Here is a 27,783-nt window from a genome sequence, read left to right as displayed (position 1 = left end):
GTATCCAGGGCTGCATTAGGAAGACTGTTGCCAGCAGGTGGAGGAAGGTGACCCTGCCCCTCTCCTCAGCCCTGGGGAGGCCTCATCTCGAGTCCTGTGTCCAGTTTTGAGCTCCCCAGTACAAGAGAGACATGGAGCTACTGGAGAGAGTCCAGCGTAGGGCTACAAAGATGATCAGAGGGCTGGAGAACCTGCCCCACGAGGAACGGCTGCAAGAGCTGGGCCTCTTCACCCTGGGGAAGAGAAGCCTGAGGGGGGATCTTATCAATGTGTACAAGTACCTGAAGGGAGGGTGTCAAGGGGACAGGGACGAACTCTTTTTCAGTTGTCCCGTGTGACAGGACAAGAGGCAATGGGCAGAAATTGAACCACAGGAAGTTCCACCTGAACGGGAGGGGGAATTTCTTCACTGTGAGAGTGACAGAGCAGTGGACCAGGTTGCCCAGAGAGGTTGTGGAGTCTCCTTCTCTGGAGATACTCAAGGCCCACCTGGACGCAACCCTGTCTAACATGCTCTAGGTGATCCTGCTTGAGCAGGGAGGTTGGACTAGATGATCTCCAGAGGTCCCTTCCAACCTTTCTGATTCTATGATTCTATGATTCCTCTGATGTGAATAATGTTGTTGTGAAAGTTCTTTTAAATATACTCATATGCATTCAGCAATTCTCTCTGGGCACTTGTAGCATCTTAGGGATACTTCAGTCAGATTTGTCATTTTATTCTTAGTATTTTACAGAAAGAAACACAGAAACAAGCAAAAAGACTTCATATTATTTTCCATGTTAAAAGATGTGTATTAATTTATTCATTATTACCTCTCTTTCCCAAAATCAACGTTCTTGTACTAACTGTATTTGTTGCAGCACCTTTCCACTGCAAAAAAAGAAAATGGTTTAGAATCTATGTAGAAGAGAGAATGGTCTAAGCAAGCACCCCATCTACCTGCTACTTACATTAGCTTCCTTACGAGTAGAGGAACAAAGGGAATATAATTAAATGCATGAACAGACAATCATGTTACTAAGCTAGGTATATGATAGCAGAAGCCCAGATAAATTGTTATGACAGTGTACCAAGCAAGTCACTGAACCTGCAATCTCTCATGTAGATTAAGAGGTGGAGGATATTAATAGTACTTCTCTTATCTACCAGTGTTTCCATAGTGGATTTGCAGGGCGTGTTTTCAGGGAAATGAGTACTCATAAAAATCATATTCACAAAGAGAGGACAAAGATATATTTTCTGAATAGTAGGACTATGACATTTATCAAGGTCCAGATTAGCAACAGCCAAACCTCAAGAGGTTTGGCTTGGATCTTCTCTTCTGCATTCAGGAATGGATCCATACCTACCTATAGAAGAACTGTCACCGTGCTGTGGTTCAGTTCTTTAGAAAACATTTTCACTCAGGAATTTCATACTTTGCTCACATTTTTGTTTCATATCTTGGAAATAAGCTTTGAGCCTTGGAAAATGAGAATCATCAAAATGCATATCTGTGATTTTTGGATGCCTATATGTTTAATGAGTTGTCTGACTTGAGAACCTTGGAGTATGATTTTCTGAGGAATAATTCCAAATTCTTTCAATGGAGTATAAAGATCTTCATTAATCTGGAAACCAACTGATTTCCTTGGTTCCTAATTTAGGCACCCAAAGGAGGTTCTGACCTATGGAAAACTGATTCAGACTTAGATGAATACCATATGTTCAAAAAAAGCATAGACAGCATCTCTTAAACCATAGAACTAACGTAAGTGCAGGTGTACAGGAAGGTATCTGAATGGCCCCAGTATATCTATATATTGCAAACACAACAGAATAGATTTTAACAAACTAATTCAGCTCCTGAACCATAGTCTTCAAGATATTTCCATAAAGCATCTCAGCTTTACCCTTAAGAGATAGTAAAAGCCTATTCCCAGAGTTATGATCCAAAAAATCAATGGCAGTTGCTCCTTCTCTCCCTTGCCCCTCTATTTCCCCTCAAACACACACATTTCAATAAGACATTACTTGTCCTCCAGACAATTTCAAGGCATTACTATTCATTCATACATTCATTTAAGCAAAGTGAGTTTAAACAGAATTGTAAAGAAATGGCAAATATGTTTATATATTTTTCTTTAATATATCTGAAGGTAAGCTTGCATTGCTAACAACTTTTGATTCCATTTGAGTAAAAATATCTGCCTTTCTGCTCCTTAACAAGAGAGCTCACTGGAGTAAACTGATTTTCAACAGCCTCAAGCAGATACTTGAAGTTCTGCAAGCATAGGAATTACATGATTATTTTTCTGAATATGGATGGTGGTAATCAAGAAGTTCCAAGTCAAGATTTTGGTCTCTCTATTAATACTGTGCAAGACAGAACAGGATCTTCAAAATGTTCAAAAGCAGGACAAACAAGTTAAGATGTCTAGGATTCATGCAGTTATAACAAATACGAAATCTTTCAAATGATGTGGAAATCCTAGAAAAATTGCAGAGAAAGCTACTTTAGCAACAGTAATGACAGCACTAATTTTCAAGAATGTGCAGTCAGATCTTGCTTAGTCTGGTTATGCGTTCTCCTGAACGTCACCTCAAACCATTGTTTTAAGCCATCGTCTATGAAAGGGCACAGCTGTTTAGAAATAAAAGACAGAGCTGCCAAATTGTCCTTTGTCAGACTCTTCTCTGCCTGTCCACCTACACAAACCTGACAACAGTACAGGCAGCCAACTTAATAATGAGACTTTTATATTTCATTATGTCCAACATTATCTCATCTATTTCTTTTGTTCAGCTACTGCCCAATCTTACTATTAGATTTTAATAACTCATGTCTGAAAGACACCATTCTGGCTGCAACTCAGGCTCAGATCCTTTGGACTCTTCTTAACCTTGAGGTATCCCATCAGCAGCAATGCCTCAGAGCAATGGGCTCTGGTGTCCTTCCCTTAAAAGAAATCAGTCATCCAGCCCAAGCAGGTTTGAGCCAGAAACCTCCTGGCATGCAGGTAACTAAACACTCTAGGTTCTATTAGTATTTCTGACCAGTTCTAGTTTCAAGTAACACTCACTGACAAATGTGACTTTTCCACCCAAACTGCCAGACTTGAGCAACACAAACCTATGATTATTTTAGCATATGTCATTGCCAACTTGCTGTTACTGCTAAAACCACTATCTGTACAACACGATAAGGGGTGTCTGAGGTATTCTCATTAGCCGTTTCCCTTTTCCATTCTGCTTGACAGTTTTGACATTGAGTTTGTTATTCACAAGTTGCTTTTGTCTAGGAGCTGGGGGGATAGGGTTTTTCAATACAGATTGTGCAAGAAAAGAGAGGAAATGAGTTAGAAATTGAAATGACAGCTCTGGTGATAGCTTTCTGTTGATCTAGTTAACTGTGCTACAGCATAGTCAAATGAATTATGTTTCCAGTGTACCTCAGAAGAAATACGAAGGAGCAACAAGTACGTATTTTCTTCCTCCTTTTAGTACAGCATATCACATGTTTAGTGCCATTCCAACTTGCAGAAATGAAATTGGTACCAAATGTTCCTTATAACAGAAGTTGCTGCTGCCTACAAAGTTTTGAAGTAGTAGTACATATAAAAACATAACTTAGCATTTAACCTTGCAAGAAACCACAAGTAACTTCTGAGAAAATCAGCTGTATGGATAGCTCCTATTATCTCTTGCCTGACTCTTCTTTTACACTATCTGCTCAAACGAGATCAAAATAGCATAAAATTAGTGTACGTGCTCTGTAAACTGCATCCAAATACAGCTCTTGGTGTCTGATACTCATGTTCAGGAGAATGTAGAGGGTATTTGATATGAAGGAGCTACAATAAAGCTATCATAAATCTACAGCACTCACTAATTCAGAAACTGATTCAGATTTGCATCTCACTATTCTGGGATTTCAAGAAGCCTTGGAGACGGGGTTTGCCTTAGGCCAATTTACAAAATAGTTAATATCAATATTTCCTATTTCACACACATAATTATCTATAAGGGAAAATAATATACACATATATATATATGTTTGCATATAGAGCTATGTATAAAAAACATGTTGCACATACTATTTATTAATAAATAAACATATATTATATACATATTAATGATGGAAAGGGGGAAGGAAATAATAAACACAGCATACACATTTAAACTATGGCTTAAAGTTAGCAGCTTTTCATATGAGCTATTAGGCTCTTGAAATTCCTAGAAAGTCTACAAAGAAAAATCATGGTTATAATCACACTTAATAATGGTTATAATCAATGTTAGGTTATGTGTTTATAGGTCTTGATTGTGCTGGTTAAAACATTTCCTACAGGGTAGAAAACATGAAGCAAACCATAATGAAGAGTGTATAAAAGAGAAATCGGGAGACAGAATCTCAAATCAATTTAATTTCATTTCATTTTCTGTAAGAGTATTCAGCTGAGGCAGATACTTCAGACAGACTGTGCTCCTGTGTGAACAGGAGTTGTAAGACTGCCTTACATTGAAAATGGTACAGAATGGCTCAACCAAATGGGTAATAAATAATGGGACACGTTTTCTTAGGCAACTCCCTAGCAACAAGAGCATATGCAAAGCTGCTGCCCATACATGGATATATGCAGTTTCTTCATGCTTGATATTTAGCTGGCATGAGGATACAAATACGGGTCTGTCATGGTATTACTGCCTTCAGGTTCCTGTTGGGGTGTGTTTTGCTTCAGAGGTTACCACAAAGAAACCTGCAATATCTGGGAAATTCTGCTACTCTTACTGATCTTGGTTGCTTGAATCCTCATGGAAAGAAACAAAATGTAGCACTTTGCTTCTTAATTCTACCTCAGATCACACTGACTAGACATGAATTTCACAATTACTAAATTATCTCACTTGCTGCATACTTTACATTGCTGGGTAGAATGTTATTCTGTCTTAAGCAAAAGCACAGACAGTGTCCTATTTTTAACTCTCCACCTGTAACTCATACATACAACATTAGTATTTGATGTGTGGCCCAAGCTAGCAAATGCTGTTCTGATTAATTAGAAGAAATTTAAAGTGAAGCTACCGCTAATAAGGAAATGTTCACTGTATAAAATACGCAAGCTCTGATTTCTTCCGGCTTCAAGGAACATATTAAAACACATGAGCACTTTGCACACAGCACACAATTTCAGCAAAAATGCATCATATTGGCACAAAACCAAAAAAAAAAAAAAATCCAACACTCCCCCCAAACGCCTAATCTAACAAAAAAAATTCTACTGAAGTTCGACTTTCATACGCTTTTTTTCTTTTTTTCTTTCTTTCTCACCCTTTGGGATTGGGTGGACAAGTGAGTTTCTCATAGGTGAGAAAGGACTATTGGCTAGAGAATTACAACATTCTTGAAAAAAATATCATAACTTCCATTTCATAGACATGGAAATGAAGGCATAAAGCAACAAAGCAAGCTGTTAGCTCACCCAGCAAGACAGTAATAGGAAGCAGCATACCAGAACTACAGCTCAGGATCCTACCAGCTAGGCCATACTACTTCTCATAACACAGTTCTCAGTGACATACAGGAATGCATTCTTCCCTTTAGAAAAGTACTTGTGGCATTTTTACTGTTATGCTTCACTGAAACTTTTCAATAAAGTTTTGCAGTTTTTATCCTACTCTTAATACTCCAATGTCATTTCTTGTTATATTGTAGAACTACAGTCAAGACAAGAACGCTATAGAAAGTGTAATTATTAGTATATTGGAACCTGTTGGTTTAATTTATAGCTTTAATGTTCTCTGAGTAAAAACTTTTATAGTGAATTAATATTGTAATAGATCCACTGGGAACCAATTGCTCAAACTAATTTCATACCTGCCACAAACCCTTGCTTTGAGATTGTAGACCCTGGCATTAATAGGTAAGTAAGAAAAGGATTTAAGAACACCATAATGAGCAGATCAATAATCTGTATATTGCAATAGATCTGCATGTCAACTTGCTTGCGTAATGAATACAAGGTGAAGGATCTCATAAGGACTGAAGCCTGGGTTGCTGCTTCAGCTTCCAGGCAACACAGAAGCCGCTGGGATTCTGTTACCATTTCTCTACCTGAACCACAGACTCTGAGAATAAAAAGGCCCTTCATTATGGCTGATGGTTTATTTGATAATCTCTTGCTTGTACAATGCCAGACCCTCTGGAAAAATTAAGCAAAGCTGTACCCAAAGTCCACTCAATCTACAAATCAATCACATCCTCAAGCATTTTCAGTGCATCTGACCTACAGAATCATGATCTTTCATGAAGTATAGGAAAATGCATCTTTCCTATGCTTCCATTCCCACATCCCTAAGAACTCAGAGATGCAGAATGGCGACAATAAAGCTGTATAACTCAGTGACATTTCCAGGTCCTGCTATATATTTGTATCTGTTTACATAGCAATAGATGTCAAACCACCATCAGTCCCTACGTCAGGCAAGCCCAACACACACCTCTCAAAGATGTTGTTTCTATGCCCTCTAAGGAAAGTTACGGTTCACAACTGCATTCACATGGAATACATATACTACAAAATAATACATACAATTCCACATAGCCATTCCCACTGAGATACTTCTCTGCTCTAAAAGGTCAGAAAAACTATTTTTTTTTTCTGGCTATCTACTGCTGCAATTACCATACCTGAAGATCCTGTACTGCAACTTCAGTTGCAGAGGTAGGAACTGCTTGACGTATTACTCAGTATGGTTCTTGATCAGCTTTGCCATGCTATTTTCTTTTCAGCTTTTTTATGCATGTGAAGTCTTGTGTACAGTAAGATGTGACTACAGCTTCTTGTTGATCAAAGTTTGGCTGTATTATTCTCCCTAAATTCATTGACCAAAACATGTGCAGTGACAAGCAGCTCATTTATCTTCTGAATTCCAGCAGTAAAAGGTTACGTGCCAGTTGTTGCTAAGTACATGCTGGAAGGGTATAAACCATAATACAAAACACATTCTTCCCCCTCTTAAGAAAAAATATCCCATGTTGAATAGTACAGCTGCCTGCAGCAACATGTGATTTGATTCCATGAAACTCACGTCTGATATGCATTCAAGCTCTGCTGTTTCCAAAAGCACAGCTTTGTGAACTAAGCCTTATTTTGTGTTTTCTAAAAGCAACTTCAATGCTTTTGTAAGACCTCATGGGAAGACGGAAGACATTAAATTACGGGGGGAAAAGAAATGAAAATATGCTCATGAGACTTCACCTGAGTTTGGAATCAAAAGCTCTTAGGAGACCTCCCATTTTAGCTCTATGAGACTTCCCATGGTGGAGCTTTAATCTAAAGCTTTTAATGAAGCTCAACTGCAGAGCACAATAGAATACATGTTTATAATGGCTGTTTTGCTGAATTACCATTCATTTTAGCGGATAGAAAAACAGCAAAGAACAATGAATAAACAGTAGCTATAAGAGGTAGATAAAATTTCAATTCTAATTTGCACAGCATGGAAGTTCTCTGTACACTACATTTGCCAGTCCCAGCCCTCAAACAGGTGTGGGCTTCCTGGTACCTTTTTTCAGCAGCCCTGGACACTCCTGAAGTGCCAAAGCTATTTGAGTAGGAAATGGCTTCTGAAAAGATGGTAATGATTTCCATCTCATTATATTTTAAGACTGAGCCAAAGGTAAACATGAAAATAGTTCTTGTGCACTTCTACTATGGTGGCTATCTGAGCTTTTCTCAAACAAGCATTAGCTCTGGAGGGAAAAAAAACTTTACTTGAAAACAACCTATAACGTACTACTTTCTTTAGTCTCATATTGAATGACTGATCACCTCCCAAATGTAGAACAAAAAAACCCAAAACAAAACAAAAATCCCCAAAATGTGTTCATGATGATAGGAACAAAACATGTGGTATTTTGCATCTTTTGGAAACTGAAGAGATGGGGTACGTAAGCAGAATAAGATTACTCAGTTCTCTAGAAACCTGGCAGGCTGGTCTGAAAGTCATCATAAAAAAGCTGGCAAGGAGGCAAAGCTATCTCTCTCATAGAAATGGTTACTTGCAGATAAGAGGGGCACATTCAGTAATTTAGATGAAATTCTATTCATGTGGAACATAAGTAAGTCAGAAATCAAAACCTCCATAAAAGGAGTTTCATTTGACTGAAATTATATTTAAATGAGAAAAAAAATCAAAATATTAAAAAAATAATAATGTTGGCCTATCCTATAGCATGGAAATAATTTAAAGTCCAAACCAAGCAAAACTTTGGAATTCCCTCTGTCTTTTTACTACCTTTTTTTTTTTTTTTTTTTGATGCTGATGATTTTAAACGTTTTGTTTCTCATTCAAATTTGGAAGGAAGACAGTATAGAATTTGCTTTAGAATGAACACAAACGAAAATGAATAACAAACAAGTTTTACCTTGGCTTCCTTCTGTTGTTCTTTACTCCTCTTCTATAACTTTCAGTTATTTCAAGCGCTTTTGAACAGTCACTGCATTTATGGTATTTAGCCAAAAAGTTCCCTTAGATTCTTCCATTATTCTTTTCCACAAATTATTTCATACTTCTGCTTGTTGATTTTCTAGCTTTGTTCTCTTCTATTCCATCCTGCATCTTCCTCATCTGTCACTCCACCTAAACAGTCAACTAAACCTCAGGCCAGAATCCTTTGTTCTTGATACATGCAGAGTAAGAGTGCTAAGCAGCCAAGTAGCTTAGGAAACAGCAATAATCCCAGCTCCACTACTTCCAGTGTGACAAAATTATCAGTGATCATTAACTCCAAAATACTAATGATCTAATTCATCAAAGTCACACTAACTCATCTTTAATATGAATGTCACCACTCCCATCATGCTCAATGAGATCTGAGCCAGGCTGCTTAATTATTCTTCCTTACATTCAAGGCTTTTCACAATTCTGCTACTTCATTTTTTGCCTGCTTCTCCCTATCTCATTTCAAAACCCCAAATACTCAATTAACTCTAACACTGGCAGCTTCATCTACTAGTACTACAAAATTTAATTGACAGCTTCTATGCCTTCTTCCATGATGTCTTAAAGCATTGATGGTGTTTAATCCAGCCAACAGGATTTCTGTTCCTTTAAACCCTTTCTTAAGACGTGCGGTAACATTTCCAAGAATGACTTAGAAGTGTAAGTCTTATTGAAACTCATCTGTATAGGAAATATCACAGTGAAAATAGCTGTCATCTTTCACTGCACAAAATTAAAGAGGAATTGAAGGATATACAGGGAAAGATTTATTTCCTAGTTATGAATGAAAACATTACGTACTGAGGTACCACTATGATGGCTGCCCACCAAAGCATATCTTCATATTAATCTTGCAAATTACACTCAAAATTAATTAGAAATAATCCAAACACTATCATTCCTTCTGAAACACAAAGCATGTTTCATTTTGGCTGTAACTAGAAAGATAATAACCAGCACAGACATTTGAAGGAAAATTATGTTTCAAGACTGCAGCACTCAGAAGCCCCAACTCCTTTACAATGCTGAAGGAAAGCAAAATTGCTTTCTATGCCTCACATGCTAGTTTGGACGAAAGCCATTCCTGAAAAGAAATGCATTTTCACCTGGCACAGTGTGAATGGCTGGCCTTGTACATGATTCATGTTTGTGTTAGGGTTTTGGCACGTCAAAAATTTTTGAGCACAGCTCTTTGCCAGAAACAGTGGCTGACACTCAGCTGTTTCTGTTGCAAACACCAGCCATCCCCTGAAGTTCTCAGGAAACTGCTGCTAAGGTTAAGCTTTCAAATTCTTAAATACAGGGAAATAGAAACACTCTTCACATACAAGTTCACAATTTTGGGCTATAACTACTTGCATGTCCACACACATAACAGTTTAATTTGCCTAATTCATGTAGGTCAGACGTTACCATTGTCAAGACCACACTACCAGAGATAAAAGATGAACCCTTTTTAACAGTGTGCGACTACTACAGAGCTGTCACAGTCAACATGTCGCTATTGACTTCAGTGATGCTGTAGTGGCTTAGAACAGCTCAAGGTCTGCCCCCGGTTAATTTGACAAGCAAAACACCCAATGCCATGATTTTTAGATCACAGCGCAGGAACTGCTGAAGAATAATTTCAGATATACTCAGCTACTGATGACATATGTAAGATTAAAACTTTTAGCACATTTGAGGTCTCTATCTCCCTTTGCTGTGGGGGAAATGAAAGTGACAGGAAAGTGGGTAAGAAAAGCTTTACTTATGAAGTTCCCAGTGTATTACATTTCCAGTGAAGCAGAACAAACTGTAAGTACAGATCAACTGTTGGAATTCTGGCATTTTAGATGTTCTGCCCTGGCCAGAACTTAGAGAACCTGGAGGGAGGGGAGGGAAATCACAGGAGAGGAGAAATAAAAATGAGTATATTCCATAAGTTAGGACTTAGCATCTCATCTGTGGCTCCCCACTCTCTTTCCTTTGTACTTTTAAGTATGAATTTCCTGATGGATATGCTCCTGAAGGCTTCAGCTACATGATACAAAGAAAAAAGGAACAGCATTGTTTCATACATCAAGTTAAGCATAATAAGCCAATTAATAGTATTAATTTGTGTGTGTGGGGGGGGTTTAATAATAGTAAGAGGATCAATTTCAGAGCCTAGCACTTACTGAAAAAGCCACTTCTCTGTGAAACATTTCCACCAGCAGTTTCTGGGGTGACAAAACATAGAACTCAGGGGGATCTAGGAGGCTTAGATTCTGGCTCCCAGCTTTGCCCTTCCAGTAACTGCAGTCCAGGCAGAGCCAAGGACAGTCTTCTATCTGTGAATAAAAGCCATGATATTGCCTATCAAAACAGACCACTGAAGTTCTGGGTTACGTGAGAGATTAGTAATATTGGCATAGCTTAAAGCAGCTCAAAAGTGCCATCTTGCTGCTACTCTTATTCCCCAGTGCCTCCTTCAAGGGTTGTTAACTCCACTCAACACTTCAAAGCGCTCAGCTCTTGAAAGCAAGATAAAGCAGACTGGTTTATGAGCAACTGGTTCTCATAGCAGCAAAAGGGTATCTCTCAGCCATATCTACCTCCTGTGACAAGCAGCGGCCTCTGGTCCCACAGAGATCTCAGCAGGCAAAGAATGCAAAACCTTGATAGTAAGGCTGCAGGACTTTGCCTTGCCTGACCTGCAGCTGCACTTGAGCTCCAAAGAGGCTGGGGGTGGGGGGGCCATGAAAGTTAAACTGTTTTTTCTGTGACAGGCAGGAGATCTTGGGTCACTGAAGTCCTCTCTTTCAAAACTTTTGCTGACCAGGAAAGCAGATCTTCCTTTTGGGCTTCATTAGCCTAAAGCAAATGCACACTGACTTGTGTGCTAAAAAGCTTAGCTCCAGCCATTAGCCTCTGCCTTATGTTTGCCTTCTGGGGTACTGGCTGCTGATAAACTCTTGGCTGCTGTGCAGCTGCAGGGAAGCTGCAAAGCTGTGCAGCTGGGAATATAACTGATAAACATACACTCATACACACATCCTGTCTCCCTGGTCCCATCTCTTTTCTCAAGGTTTCAGGTCTCCAGACAGACCTACTCATTCATGGGACATAAGATACACTCCAACATGAGAAATCAGCCTATGCGATTCAGATCAGGGAAACATTCCAGCTTAGTCTGAAGTAATACATATGCATCCAACTTTTCTTCACTTCAAAGACCAACTCAAACAGCAGCTTAGCTGTAATTTTAGCAAATGGATTTACACTGTTGGCAGACAAGTGGTAGCAGAGCTGTAGCTTCAGTTAGTGACTTTTTACATGGGCACAGAGAGTAATAAGAGTTTATTACTTTGCCTAACTGATTAGTCTGCCTAAACTTTTCTGCTCCTTGTGTCACCCCAGGCCCATATCACCTATTTTGATCCAGCTCCAATCATCTACTTATATTTGTATATTTTAGAGCTTAGTATTACTTTAAGTACATAGTTTCTACAAACCCATGCAACCCATTCATTATAGCTATTCCTAAAATATAAGAACCATCCTTAAATGTAAGAACCGTTCCTAAAATGTAAAAATTGTCCTTAAAACCTTACAGTTTTTCAGGATCTCCTAGATCCCCGATTTCTTCCTGAAACAGGGTATCACTTCACCCTGTAAATGCAGGTGTTGGCTCTGCTTTGGGGGCTGGTCCAAAACTCCAATTTAGGTGGGGTTCTAATAGGAAGCAACAGTACAAATATTACCAGAAGATTTGATATCAAATTTCTTTGTACAAGGTAATGCTAACTTATCTTCCGTATGGATTATTCAAGAAAAAAAAAAAACTTATTTTTTAATACTATATGTAGTCTTTGTAGGGAAATTGTTAGAAATGCAAGTAATTTCTTCCTCCTGCCTATTGCATTTGATGCAATAATGGCAACACACATTTCCTGTTTTCTAAAAAAGATGATTGTTCAAGATCTTTGAGACACACATCAACCCAAAGAGTAAAAGAATTCAACCAAAAACTTAACTTTTTCTTATCTAACAATTTCCAGGTTTCCACACGACTCTAGAATTTAGCTACAGCCTTTAATAATACAGAAAGTAGGTTGTATTGGTAGTATTTTTTTATCCACCTCCCTAGCTATGAGCACAGGGGTTGCATAACCTCCCTTAATCTGGTCACTCTTCTTCCTCATACACTGAGGTATCCTTCACCTATGGGTGAAGTACACCCATTTTTGCTGCAGTAGTTCAGCAGGAATCCACATTAAGTTGCTTTTCCCTAAGCCTTCTATAGAATAAGAACTTTACAGGACAGTGTTTTCTGTTCTGTAGGTACCTATATCCTTCATTTATAAATATCTTACTTTGTAGGTGAGTACATCACATTTGGGTGTAAACTTTATTTTGTGTGAATACACATTTTCCATGACACTATGCAGTGCTCATTTTTTGTCTGTCCATAATGCAACAAAACAGAAAACCTCCCAAAAGCCAGACTGATTAACAGTTCTAAACAAAACTTGCAATTTTCAAGGAAAGAATCAAGGCTTTAGAATGCTTACTTTCCATAGAATACTGTTGACTAATGCCAATGGTATTTCTTTTAGCTTTTTCTTGTTAACTGAATGCCATATCAGTTTGTCTAATAATTTATTTGAACAGCTGCCCTATAGCAGATCAGGTAATTTTCTAAAGAGCTTTGTTTGTTCTTATTTGCTTGGACAAACAATAGTTGTAGGAAAAAAAGCTTCTAAAAGTAGTGGCAGTCTCTGTTCATGTCTAGACAGACATGACTGCAATACAATGAGAGATAGTTAAGAAGCCCCAGATTTTTATTTTTTTTAGCTCCTATTGTTCCCAGCATCTGTTTATACTTAGGAGGACCCAAATGACATTTCTTTAAGCATACAAGCAAAGTGGGAAGTACAATTATTTAAAAAATGCTGTCAAGACTGTGTATGCATGTCTGTGTTGTTTATTTTTTTTAATTATTTTTAAAATAATTTTTTGCTGTTCCAGAAGAAAATGGAGACACATTTTCTTAGAGTCTAGTTCCCAGCTAAGTTCCCTGCATTAATTTGCACAGAAACACTACAACACTATGATACAAAATTTCTTTATTTAGAGTGAAGATAGGAAAAGAAAGTGGGTTTAAGGTCGATCAATTACAGGGGGGAAAAAAATGGATGAAGCTACCAAAAGTTTTTATGCAGATCTTAGAAATGCTTCCTTGAATTTTATTATGGAAGAAATTCTAACCCTTTCCTCTGTCAATAGCAAACCTGCCTGTAACTGATTCCAAAGAATGAAGCTTTCACCTGCATATAATGCTTGCTCATCATCAGTAAAAGATAAATCTGATGATATTTGAACTATTTCACTGTGTAGCAAAGATGATTCAAGAAATTTCTGCTGCTTCCTGTCCCTGCACTTCAGTTATGCTGTATTATTTATGCTGATTCAGTCATTAAGCAACCTTGAATTGCTCCTTGATCCAGTTTGCCACGCAGTTCTATAAAAATTGAAGCGACATAACTGATGGGGTGAAAATATGTGCCCGGAGAAAAAGCATGGGAACAGAGAAGGAAGGCAGAAATGTTTCATCTGGCTTTGCCTCTGAGAAAAGCACCCTCAGTAATGGACTCTGATCAGACCAAAGGGATTTGGTTTGCTTTTTTCACCTAACTGAAGTCAGAGTTAACTTCAATTAGAATTCATAGCCCACAGCATCAGTGTTACCATCACTGCAAAATCACATTACAAAAGCCAGCACGAGTTACTCGGAGTATGATTCAAAGTTTGCAATAGTTTCATCAAGCAGACTGTAATTAGAGTGTATTACTAGAGGCTATTAAATTAAATTACAAATTCACATCCCTTTTAAAGTTCGAGGAGGTTTTTTGGATTGAAAAGAGATGTTAAATGAAACGGTAAGTAACATTAGCTCTAGTCAGGTAAGAAGAATAAACATTTAAACTGTTTATGAAGCTACATAGATTCAATTATTGATTACAATGAAGACAAAGTTTAGAAGAACTACTCTGTGGAACAGTTTCCCTTTTGATGAAATCTATATTGCCTTTACAGCAGTAACTCTTTAAAATGCAAAATAAATATCCTTTTTTTGGAAATTGTTGGTTAAGTAAAGGTGTTGCTATTCCAGGTTATTTTCACAATTTTATTATCTTCAGACTATAAAAAGCAGAATGTATTAACCATTTATTCAGTGTCCCTCTCCCCCCCCAAGCAAAGAAGTCCACTCAAATTCAAAAATGTTTATTACCAAAGTCTTAATGTTAAAAAAAATTAACCCTGGCATTTTTGGATGACATCTAATGATAAATTTCACATGACAGAATATTAAGCATACATAAAGAATGTGTCAAAGACATACCCTCAGTTCTTTTTGCGTCTAGAATAAAACACTCAGAATTATTTGGAATTTTTTTTTTGGTCAAAGTTTGTAGGTTTTTTTTTTTTCCAAAGACCTTATCAACATTTAAATAAAAATGAAAGAGCAACTTCTTTCATAAGCCCCACGTGCCTTATTTTTAAAAATAAAAAAGCAAGCACATTCCATTTAAAGATGACAACCAGAAGCCACCAGAAGAGGCTAGCACTAATTTAACTCAAGTATTTCTTGCTTATGGAGTACTCATGAACTTAAATATAAATGATGGATGTATATTCAGAAATCTTTCTCTAGGAGATCACTAACTGAAAGAATTATCCTATTAAGCTGTATTTATTCTGATTAAAAGAGAAGTTTTGGTTTGCTCCCCTCAGCATGTCAAGGGCAGGTGGCATTCCCTCTTCTGTCAAGTTTCTATGGATACAGTAAACACCTTGGTATCTAATACTTATCTTTTACTACCGTTAGTAAGCACCTCTGTTTTACACAGCCCTAGTAATTTTTTTAAAATATTAGTCAAGTGCCCACGGTGTATGAATGAAAGGTCCATTCACCGAACTCATCCATCTTCCTTAGCTGCTTAGAGTGTAGCATTAATATGTGGTTAAATCCAAGTTATACTACTCTATTTGATGGATTGTGGATGCTTGTTACATGGAATTTACTGATAAACATGAAGAGAGACACACAGAACACCCGCTAATTATATACAAAGTAGAATTCATTCATTAGAGGACAGTAAGGGGTTTTTTCTATCCCAAAAAAGCAATTAAAAAAAATTCTCCAATGAAAGCAACTCTAGAGGAATTAATTAATTAATTAATTAAGAACTGAAGGAGGTTGTGATTTTTAAGAATTAGAAATAGTTCTTTTTGCAACAAATTCTACATTAGTAATTCCTTAAAATGACAAATGAGATGTTTGCAGTCTTAGAGATAGTAAGTACAAAATAAATTTCAACAGAAAGAAGTCTCATATTGAGTCTTAAATCTTATAGAAATATTCCATAATAATGAATATTTCATTAACATATGCTTACATTGAACTACGTATTACCTGGAATTTTTGTTTTGACCAAACAATGCCATCATCATCTAAGTCTCAGCAAGAATGAAAACTGGGTTTATTAACCAACTCTTTAACCACTGGCATTTCTCTAAAAAAAGTGAAACAGAAGAATCCGTTAGTCTCAACAGTGTTCACACTCAAGAAGAAAAACAAATGATATTAAATATCAAGCGGTTACAGAAAATACTTAAATTAAAATGAAAATAGATTGTTTCTCATACACTGTTTTGAAAATACTCTTTCTCTGAGAGAGGGAACATTTCCACCCCAAAAAATTGAGCACAAGCAACTCTCTATTTTATTTGATAGACCTTATCATTCATGCTGACAGTTACTATGACACTTTCTTTGGATGCAGTTCTCAGTGGAATTATTTGAGAGTAAGTCATTACATGACAGTGAGGAAAACATTCACCACCTATCTCAGCACTGTGAGGCAAGCATTTTTAAGCTCAAAAAACAGAAATATGCAGCATATCAAGGCAAAAAGATAATAAAGGTATTTTTTACTGTGGTAGATTACTCAGATCCTGGGCAAATTGGGAATTGCTGCATGAAAATTAGCAGGAAGCATGTATTTTTTTGTAAATAAAAGCTAAAAAAAAATCTATTTCAGCTTGGTAATGCATGGAAGTAATTTTGTAATGCATGCACCATTCATCACATTAAGTATCCATAAGGACAGAAAATTGTATTGGCCAACTGAAAAGTATTTTATCTTATTGTCTCTCTTTCCAATGTCCAATCCTAATCTACTCCAAAGCTGTCTATTTCCTTTTTAAATTACCATTCCCAAGCTTTAGAGTATATTTATTTTTTGAAATAAACACACCAAAAAGGGGAATAGTTTTCCTTATATTTGGTAAAGCTAAATGTTTCCTTGTGTGATGATCATTTCCATAGCTCTAGAACATATAAATTCTATCACTTGCATATAATGTTAGGTGAGCAACATAGTGGTAGTTTAATCTTGGATATGTTTGCTCCTCTACAGGCTGTCATTTTTCAAAGTCAGATCTGTAAGTAGCCTAAAAAGAGATTCAGTATCAGAGTTAATTGTGTCTAAGGCCTTTAGAAAGGAGATAATCCATTCCTCTCCACTTAAACCATTGCCTGCTGAAAGGAGCTCAAGTATCTCTATTTCACTTATTTATAGCATGTTTGATAATATCCCAAACAGGAAACATCAAATAGTACCCGTTCTGAAATTGGTTTTTTTTTAGTGTTTACCACTGTACCATAAAGACTGCTGAACACATCAACAAATCACCAGCTGCTTAACATCTCCAGTACACAGACTGTGATGCTAACTATTCAAATCCCTCAAAATCTTACTGCTCAACTGCCAGCCTAGAGGAAAATTTCACACTACACAAAGTATCAGCATTAAAAACAGAACTCCTCCCCCCCAAATTAGGCCCACATTCAAAACGCAACCACAAAGAAGTGCCTCTTTGTGGGATTACTTTTTATGATAATTTACAAGGCTTTAGGAGATGACAGTTGCTTCGTGAAAAGTCCAACAGTCCTAGCAATGACACATTTGGAAAAGTTATTTTGTATCAAGTCAGATAATGAACAGTTTAGGATTTCTCAAACATGAGTAGCAATTGCAGAACACACAGATGTTATCTTCTATTTCTAGGAAATTCAAGAGACTGACAGTTAAACAGTTCCTCCTGCAAGTGTCATGAAAAAGAAAATATCAGCTCAATTCTAAGGCAATCTCTCAAATTTTATTCCTGGATAAGAACAAAAATAATTTACAACTACTAAAGAGATACGCCCCACTCATGAGTAATGCCATTTTCACCTATTCAGAGAAGATTGATTACTTAAGAATGGTTTATTATCCAGAATGTAATGGGAATTATGGAGGTCTCATCATCCTTGTGACGATTTGGAAGATTAGTAACATTTTAACACACATAGCAACAATTTTCCTTATTTTTTTCACAGCAATGACAGTACCTGGGACTTGAGAAGACTGAGGCCTCAGAGGTAAATCTTACCTATCTGGGGCTAATTTTTTTCCACAAAATTTTCACATAATTCTAATGCACGAAAAGAAAAATAAAATCAGGCACAAAACAGGCACATGCTGCTTTTGTCCCTTTGCCTGAGAGAGTTATAGTGGCTCACCAATTTCACAAAAGTTCAAATGTCATCCTGTTACAAAAAAGGGAAATACAATATTGAAAATTGTTGTCGTATGCCCTGTCCATGAGGAATGTAAAATTATCTTTGCATTCTACTGAGTAGTTCCTACATTTTCTTGAAGTATCACATCTGTGCTTCAGAAAGAGATGTCTCAGAGTAATCTAGAAGAGAAATACAGAAAGAATCAGAAGCATGCTTTAATGAATGGAAGGCATGACTTAAAAGGAAAGACTCTTCATCCCGAAAAGAATCTATCAGAGGGACAAAACTGTAATAGCTTTCACATATCAGAAAGAGCGATGGAGCTCTAGTTTTCATGCTTTTGCGGGATTGTCAAATCATGGTTGTGGTAAAGGAGATTTACAAAGTTTTATTTAATGCCTAATTTATTGGAAAGCACTGTGATAGTTTGCTGAGGAAGACTACAGAATTGCATCATGAGAAGTTTTTTTCTTTCCCTCTCCAAGAACAGCTGAGACGAGTACCTGCCAAGAACAATTAAGAAGGCTGATCCTTTTTCTAGGATAAGTGTGTAGACCAGATGACCTTCGGAAATCCCTCTTCAGTCTTTTTTTTTTTTTTTTTTTTTTTTTTTTTTTTTTTCCCTCTACATGGATCCATGGTTCTACTTCATTTATGGTCTAAACTAATGGATGAAAAACAAACTCAGCTCTGGACAGAAATAAAATGTACTCTTAACTAACTTGATCACTGCAAAACAGATTGTTCAAGGACACAAGAAAAATCAAATTATGCTTTCCAGTTCCCAAAAGATATGAACTTCTGAGCCTAATCTTGCAGCATAGTATAAATAATTCTTCTTTTCAGGTTTCAGTTTCAGTTCCCCCATCCACCAAAAGAGTTAAAAATCATGCTGGAGTTCCAGAAATCCTGACAAAGTTTTAAAAAAATATAATTCATTTTACAGCATGAAAACTGAGTTCTCCCCAGTTTTGACTCAAAATGTAACCTGTCACAAACTTGTTGACAGATCAAGCTTAAATACATTCACAAAAATGCATTCCTTCTCAGTCTCTTACATTCTCCTGGTGGACTGAAAGCACTAACTAGTTCTTGTCCTCTAAGAGTCTGCTTGGTTGGCTCTAGAGGAATTCAGCTATCTCTCAGTACCTGCTGTTTTTGCAATCAAAAGCACGTGAAAACTAATACTGTACAGTCCATTGCACACAAAATCACAGTGGTTCAGTGTACTATTTAATAAAATCCCTTTTCAAAGCAGAACATTTTAATAAACTGGTACCTAGTGAGGCTTCTTTGCTATATTTTATGTGGTATTGCAAATCTTATCTCTGACACTATGTTGTCATGATGAGGCAGTCTGCATCAGTCAGAAGCTTCAAGGTCACACCTGCTAGAACTGGTCATGCTTATATCCACTTTTAATATGGATTTTTTTGCCCAGATTGTAAAACCACTCTGACATGCAGTGATAGCCGATAGACGTCTCAGTAACTGTAAGATACTATTGCTGTAACCAGTGATGCTCGCTCTTATTCTACCTGCTTCCCTGCACTGGTGTATGTTTTAGGCAGGTGAAAATGGGAATTCCAAAGTGACAGAATTTTGTCACATAAATTGTATTGCTTACGTGACCATGACAGGACTTTTCACAAGTGCTTTTCGGTATCAAATATAAAAGGCACATCCAATATAGACTATCATCATCTCTGAGCTTGTCTGACATTCCGCCCCCCCCCCCCTTTGTTTTTGTCCAAACTTCATTGTGAGATGAATGTTTAAAAATAACTACAAACAGAAAATGGAAGCAGCAGCAGGGCAGGACAGACTAGTAAGATGCTGACTAGAATCCCACAGTGTTAGCATTCACAGAGATGGGTTTAAAGACTTCACATCATCAAGTTTCTGAACAAATAAACAGCTGTGTTATTTCCTGTTAAATCACAAAACTCTCTCTCTCCTAAGGATACTGAACCACATCACCATTGTGCTGCCCAGGACAGCAGAGCAAGGCTGAACACTAGATACCAAAAAGAGCAGCTGTCAAGGCCACTGATGTCATCTCCACAGTTCTGCAGACTTAGTGCTGGCTGAATATTCTATGTCACATGCCCAATGCAAGCCAGCATGTCACAGACAACATTAAGCCAGGTGAAGCTCATAGAGATAGTGCTTCACGCTGCAAGAATGTGCATCTATAACTACACCTCCATGTCCCACAGCAGGGGACATGCTTGAGCACAACCTCATGATGACATGGCAGTGTTACTTCCTGTTCCAAGACAGGGCTTCCTCAGCGGCAGCTTTGCATGGTGCCCACTGTATGTTCAAACTCCACAGCCATGCTAATCTCTATGTAAAGTAGGAACTCTTTTTCTAGCTACCTTGCCTAAACTGGGCTTCCTGATTAAAAAAAAAAAAAAAAAAAAAAAAAAAAAAAGTCTCAAATTCAGCAGAATGAGATTCTTAAAGTTACGCTCATAATACACTAGTTCTCTCTCATTTGAGACTTCAAAAGCAACATAAGATTCATATTATTCCATTAACATAGGCCAGCTGGAGTATGATAAAGAAATCATAACATAGGGTGTAAAGTTGACAAACCATGAGAATTTCCCCTTTTCAAACATCTTCTATACAGTAGACAAGGAAATTAGGCTACCGAATCTAAAGTAGAAATATTTTTTATAAAAAAGACACAGCCCTGACCTCTTCTAAAGTAAGAGAATCAATTCTTTTTTTTAAGTGTTTGGCAACTACAGACATCAAAGACATCTTGTTCACCATCCTGTTACTAACATGCCAGTGAGACAACTTAGTCTAGTCTATTGTCCTGTCCCACTTGTTTAAAATAGATCTGCTTTGAACAGAAGTCTGGACTAGGCTTTCAGATGTCCTTTCCAACATCAAGATTCTGTGACTGCAAATGCAAAGATTTAGGTTCGATGAAGGGAGGCAAGGATCTGATTTCATGTTTATAAATGTTGGTCAGTAAGGCAGGTAACTAAATGAAGCTTCAAACTGTATGAAGGCTGAAAAAGAGATAAATGGCAGGCATACAAAAGCAAGCATTAACTCAGTCACTATGCAGGACTGACATATGACACCATGAGTCTACCAGAACTTCATTTCATAGGATGCCTCTTATGGTATTACTATCCAGACATTGTCTTTAAAGCACTGGTCTTTGTTTATCTGTGCTCAAGTAGCACAAGACAGAGTTATCATATGCACTTCCTGTATTATGAAACTCTTAGTTTCAGAAAATAAAGTTGTTTTCAAACTTTTACGGAAAGGCAACTTTGTTATCCCTGCAAACCATTCAAGCTATTCTTAACCTAGCTGATCCTCCAGGGACACATTTTTACAGCAGACTTTTTAGCAAAGTTTAGATTGATGTTAATCAGTTCCATTCAAAAGCAGAAGAGAAATATTACATTTTTTATGAAATGAAAAGATCCTAGGTGGAAAGGATTCCGTTTTCCCTTCTTACATTGTATAGTGAGAAGCAAATCTTGATGTGGAGAAAAAAATCTTTTAGAAGCTGAATTCATTATCCTTGCTTCCAACTATTTTTGTCGTTTTTATCCTTCTGAACAGTTAGCATTTGAAATACTCAGTTATTCCATTTCATCTTACACTATACATAGCTTTCACATGGCTTTCACCACTCCATTAAAAGCTATGGTGCTAAACTATAGGACTAGGAAAAAAAAAGAAAAGAAATAAAAAGCCATCACTGAGAGCATTGTTCCCACATTCTATTAGTGGTTGGCAGGTGGGCAAAATATCTAGTAAGAAACTAGCAGAAATTGGACAGAATATTTCAAAGGCACTAGACAGCCCAGTAGAGGTTTAAGTATTTTACAAAAGCTGTGATCTGTAGGCTTTGCCTTCAGCCAACATCCACTCAAAGTGAAACAGGTCTTAAAAAAAAAAAAAAAAAAAAAAAAAAAAAAAACTCTGCAATAAATAGATACCTCATGGAGATATTACAGCCAGCAACTCTTCACCTTTGTGCTTTGAACAAAGGCTGCAGGAAAATTTTGAAAAAAACTCCATGAAAAAGAGAAGAAATAGGAGAAGACTTTTTTCTTCCTCCTTGTCTTGTTAAGTGGTGTTTTTCTACTGTGCCTCATAGATGATCTTCCTAATAGCAATGTCAGGCCAATTTGATATCTGCACAAGAGGCAAGTTCTGGAGCACTATTTTGCAATCTATCTTGTGCCAGTCTCCAATAAAATACCTTGTCAGAGGAGCATAAATACTTTGCTTGATCTCTAAGCTCAACGATGATGAACTTTTGGGCAAAGACAGGATGCTGAGGAAATAAATGCATATATACACACACAAGTGATAATATACATGGTAGAAAAACCTAACATACTCATGTCAGAGGAATCAGACAATTTCTGCCCCAGAGCACAGATAAAAACACAAACATGAAATTTCAAGGCCAACATCAGTAATTTAAAATAAATCTAGGAAGTCAAGTGAGGTATTGTATAGCTGGAGAATAGTAAAGGCCAAGAAGTGATCTCAGCTACAGATCCATTAATCTGATCTCAAGACTAGCTAAGGCTTTAGAAAACTGGGAGAAAAAGCACAAACAAGATAATGCAATACAAATCTACCAGAATAAGATAATTCTGGTATGATCTTTCTTTCTCTGATATGACATTTATTTTCATACAGGGAACTATAAAAAGTAATCTCTCTAGCTATCTAAAAATGCTTCCTACCGTGCCAAATGGAAAATTACTATGGAATCAGGAGAACATGGATGTCAGAAAAAATGTGAGGTAAATGAGCAACCAGCTGAAGAGAAAGCCCAAAATGAGTTATACTAGAAAGGAAACTATGTTATAAGGCATTTAGTCACCAAGTTCCTCACAGACTCACCTTTGAACTAATTTTATTTACACTTTCATTTAATGATCTTAACATATAAGTCAATATGCACCCAGGAAATTTGCTGGTGCTACGAAATTGGATAGTACTGTCATTACAAAGGAGGATTGATATAACATACTGAAGAAATCTTAACTTACCTTGAGGACTGGAGTAGTAGAAATGGGATGAAACTCTTTATTAGATAATACAACTTCATGCACTTTGGAAAATTACTAAACTGAGAACTCACTAGCTAGCAACAGTAGAACAGAAAAGAAGATACGGATTTGTTTAACTGATCGCAAGATTCGTGAGGGCCATAGTGGTAAACAAGATAAATACCTAACAACCAGCATTAATATCCAGTACCTATACGGAAGTTATAAGAGGGGTACAATAAAAGTAAATAATGTAACAAATGGTCACAGAGAAAGTGAACAGAGAAAACTTTTCATAGCTTCTTCTAAAGAACTTTAGGACATCAAATGAAATTATCAATAGAAGTTTAAAAAATAAGCCCAAGAATAAACTTAAAAACTCATAAAAATACTTTTTCACAGTATGTATAACTAACACAATGAATTTCACTGCATGAATGTATTTGATGTGATTTTGTAGATGTCAGAAATATGAAAGGGATATAACATTGTGTAAGTGGGTCAAACACCCCAAGGAAAATTTCTATGTTCCTACAGTCATGTATTTTTGATGGCTTTCCAGTGCTCACGTTTATGACCCATTTTATATTTTAATGCCAAATTCTAGACATATTAATAAATAAATATGAAATAAAATATCTTTACACTGCTTCAAATTCATTCCTTCTGGAATTCTATTCAAGAAAAAGAAAAAATTGAATCACTGACTTTGTTAGTGCAATTACCTAAAAATTGTACTCAGTATGTTAAAGAGGAAATCATCTGCAACTACAGATTATATTTCAAAATTTAAAAATACCATTCCTTCTACTACCTTTATTAAAATGAATCATTATTCTCATCTTGTCCTTTACAGACCAAATTAAAGCACAATAACTAATATAAGGAAGTCAAATGCACAAAATAAAATACCAGAGAATTATATAGAGTATAAACTTTACAAAATGCAGAAGAAAGGAACAACAAATCAGCAAGAAAACTGCGTGCCAAAAAGGGCTATTCCCTAAAAGAGGAGCTAACTTTGCCTCTTTATAGCTAGGCAACATAGATTTTAAGCAATTGTTTAATAATACAATGAACTAAACTTGCACTAACAACCAAAACTAAGGCCTTCCAATGCTTGGTCCACTTGAGCAACAGAGGCTTTGTGCTAGTTGCTTTGTGCTTCATTTGACAAAAATGAAATTGGGAGGTGAACTGGTTGCATGAAATTACAACTTTAAGTAGGTTGTTTCCTAAATCCAGCTCAGAGTTATTGCAAGATGCTTAACCTAGCCTTCGTTCTCCTCACTTCTTTCCTTCTCTTTTCCTCATCTGATTTGCAAGCCTCACTCTGAAAAATAAGCAGCAGCTTGCCCTTTGTGATCCAGAAAGACCTGTTCTCCTTATATCCTTCCACTTTAGAACAGTCTTAACGTAAAAAACACGTGCAATTTGTAGTCATACTGAAATAATGCTTACAAAACAAAGTCTCAGGAAAGATACGGAAGTGCTCTGCCATATTTCAGACTGAACATGTAAATTTAAGGGACTGAGGAAAAGATTAGGTAGCTATATGATAAATACAGCCAAGAAAATGAATAAGTTATTTCAGTAAGATGCCTAAAAGCATCTGGTATTCTGGTATTATCTGAGTATAAATACCACATTTCATCCAGGTTTTAAGAGTTGCTAGGCTTAGTTTATGTAATAGTCAACCTCAAGTAGCATAAGTACTAAAAGGATGTACTAGATATACATAATACAAAAACTCTGAAAAAAAAATTGTCCTCTACAACCCAATTTGTGCTCTGGCTGCATTGGATATTCTTTTCGCTCTCTGCAGTTCCCCTCTTTCCTGTTTCACATCCCAGGCCTGAGGGGGCTATAAGGTTCTACACGGTCACTGTGGATAAGAGTAACTAGTACCTTGACTAGCAATATATAGAAATTACCACACACAACATTACTTCTCCCTTCACTGTAGAAGATGCAATAAATATTTGCTTTTCTTTTCGTATTTCTTCACCTAAGACAGTCCAGTCTCCTTACCCACTGCTGACAGAATTTTGGATACAGAGCTCTGTTACAGAGTTGTCAGGTTTTGTGTGCTATATAATTGTATTCTCCCAAAGCAGCCTTCTAAATCATACTGTACCTAGGTTTAACCTAGGGGCATACCATCTAAGAGCACGTGTTCCTGCGGCAGACTTTAATACTTTGCTTTGAAGAAATATCCCCACGATAATGCTCACTAGTGGTATTTTATTAGTTGGAGTTGCAAATTTCCTTCCAAATTGCATTGCTTGCAAGGACACAGACACCCTTAAGTTGATAAATAAAGTGCTTACAATACATTATTATTATGAACATTTCTAATGAGCCAAAATGCAGAGGAGGACTAAAGAGTTCTGCAGTGCTCAGTATTGTGACCACTGCTGTCCATAAAGAATGCTATGGATTTGAAGGTTTGCAGCTATCAAGGTTACAAAAAATATTGTGAGATGTCTTAATGGGTAACTCCACCCTTCCACATTGAAGGGAGATTTAGGCTGAAAAATGAAGGCTCATCAGACTTTGGACGAAGAAATATAGCTCATGTCCAACAAAGTCACACAGCTTCCTAAGGCAGCAGAGTGCTACTTCTTATACTCTAAAAACTTCACCCACTTCCATTCACAGTAAATCTTTTTAAATTATTATTTATTTAGATTTACCAACTTAACAAATAAGGCAGGCATCCAAAAGTTTTGGACAGTCTCCTATCAGTTAAAAACACACAGATATGATATTGATTTGATTATCAAAGTTTCAACATTAAACTCTTGTTAAAGAACACCTCTTACAGTGAAAATTAAGTGAACAGATTCTACTATTTACATATTTATTTTGCCATATGATATTATTAATGTATACACTAAACATAAATGTTTAAAACATACGTGTGACAAATGAGTATGATGAGGCAGTAGAAGAGTCCCAATTAATATTCAGTTGAGGGTTATATGTTGCAGGATTGAACTGTGTGTGGTAGAGTGTGGTTCTGGTTGAAAGTGTACTTCTCTCAATGTAATTCTATCTTGATCAACAATGTGGGAGTCAAATCTGCCTGGTCTCTTCTTCAGGACACAACGATGCAGACAGAGTGGGGCAAAAATTACTCATTTGAAGTGCCATAGCTTTTTGGCTCCTTAGGCATGTGGAGGCCCAGTTGCGGGGGTGGGGGGAATGGAAGAGGAAGTGAAAATAGAGAAAGGAAAAAGAAGGGGGGAAAAAGAGAGATAGATAGAGACTAAGAGAGAGAGGGAGACAGATTTTCTGAACCACCTTCTAATCTGCCTGATGTTCAACATAATATAGAGTACAAAATTAGTGGAAAATCCCAAATCCTACTGCTGAATTCCCAACTTTGCAGTTATAAGTGGTCACATAATAGATACTCAGTTCCAAGATTCATACGTACACTTTTGTAAACCTTTTCATTGACCCCAATGGATTTAGCTATGTGTAAATAAAATCACAGCTTTGCTCTTAAGCAGGAAAACAAAACGCTCATTGCTAGAGGACGGCTTGTCCTAAGGACTGCTATTATCATTGATTATTGCATTATTGTAACATTTAAGAGTCCCAAGCAGAGGGCAGGAACTAATTGGCAGGCGTGATAGGGACATATACAACTATCTTTCAGATAATAAGAAAGAAAACAGATAGATGGAGAGAGAGAGAGAGGACAGTTCAAAGGAAAATGAGCCAGCACTGGCCAATATAATAGGCAGTGCTTTCAGCACATTAACAATGTGATGTTTTGGTAAGTAGGGGAGTTTGAGTAGGGTAAGGCGGTAGGTTTCTGATTGCTGACAGGAATGAGGAATGATCTGGGAAAAGCACAACACTGGCTGAAAACGTAATGAGTGTGTATGTGAGACTGAATCATAGGAAGACACAATTTCACCTTTAAATGGTAAATAGAAAAAGGGGCAAGCCCTGAGAAATTGCACAAATGAAAATAAATAGCTTGTACCTGATAGTAACGACAATGGCAGAGTGCAGAGATAACAATAAGAGGGTCTAAGAGACAGCTGATCTTAGCAGACCTTCAACATGAATGAGGTAATTATCAGAGCTCAAAAAAATTAATTTTATGGTGCCTTAAAGACAGGTTAATGGCAGCTTCTGTAACTTTTCCTGTCCTCCCCACCTTGTAGAGTTCCAAAATATTTTTGCATGCTTGAGGACCAATACCAGTCAAAATTTTAGATGTGTCCAAACTAGAAGCTTAAGAAAGGTGAATTCATTGTGAAGTCCACACTAACGGCAAAGACGAGGATTAGAGAAGGCCTGCAATAGTACCATAGTTTAGTCTTACAAAGCTTCCAAGTTGAAGAAATTCTCTAGTACAAGAAATAAATGACTGATGAGACTAATTATTACCAATAAAATTCCTGGCTTAAGATTTTTTAAATAAATTGTCTCCCTTTGAATATTAGCCTTTTTTCTCTGTTCTCTGAATGTTTTGAAACCAATTTAGATAGGTAACTATATCTATATTCTGTTAAACCAAGGCCTTTGCAGAAGCATTGCTTGTTCCTCTGGACTATAAATTTGGTATATTAGGAGAGGCTTACCTGCTCAAAGAGTGTTTATGGATATTTTACAGCTATAGAATTGTA

The sequence above is a fragment of the Rhea pennata genome, chromosome 2 (assembly GCF_028389875.1).
Source record: "Rhea pennata isolate bPtePen1 chromosome 2, bPtePen1.pri, whole genome shotgun sequence".
NCBI lineage: Eukaryota > Metazoa > Chordata > Aves > Rheiformes > Rheidae > Rhea > Rhea pennata.
This window is presented reverse-complemented; position numbering follows the sequence as displayed.